Consider the following 329-nt stretch of genomic DNA (forward strand, 5'->3'; position numbering starts at 1 on the left):
GCAAACCAGCCACACCATGTATTCATTAACACTTTCAGTCACATAGATCATTCTGAAGAAAATACACTGTTAACAGAAATACAATCTACGATATGGTCTACGTCATCAAGGAGTGGGTTACTCTCCTTATATGGGCATCGAGTTGCCGGTTATTCCATTAACGGGTTGTATATGCAAAGGCAAAGAGCAGATACTTAATTCGGTGTTTGTTTGCCTTGCTTGGTAATGTTTTTGTTCGGAATTAATGATTTTATTCATCTTTTTTTTCGTATTACGTGGATGTTGTGAACGAATGTTTTTCATAGTGTTTTTATCTTTTATTTGTTTTG

The 329-nt window shown here is 35.3% G+C and overlaps 1 protein-coding gene across 1 annotated transcript in view; it reads left to right on the forward strand.

Annotated features, from left to right (window-relative positions):
* The window catches only part of LOC119586767 (FRAS1-related extracellular matrix protein 2-like), a 19,352-nt gene that overhangs the window by 1,999 nt on the left and 17,024 nt on the right, over window positions 1-329 (forward strand). The gene's annotated exons all lie outside the window — the stretch shown is intronic.

This window comes from Penaeus monodon, chromosome 21 (assembly GCF_015228065.2).
Source record: "Penaeus monodon isolate SGIC_2016 chromosome 21, NSTDA_Pmon_1, whole genome shotgun sequence".
Lineage (NCBI taxonomy): Eukaryota > Metazoa > Arthropoda > Malacostraca > Decapoda > Penaeidae > Penaeus > Penaeus monodon.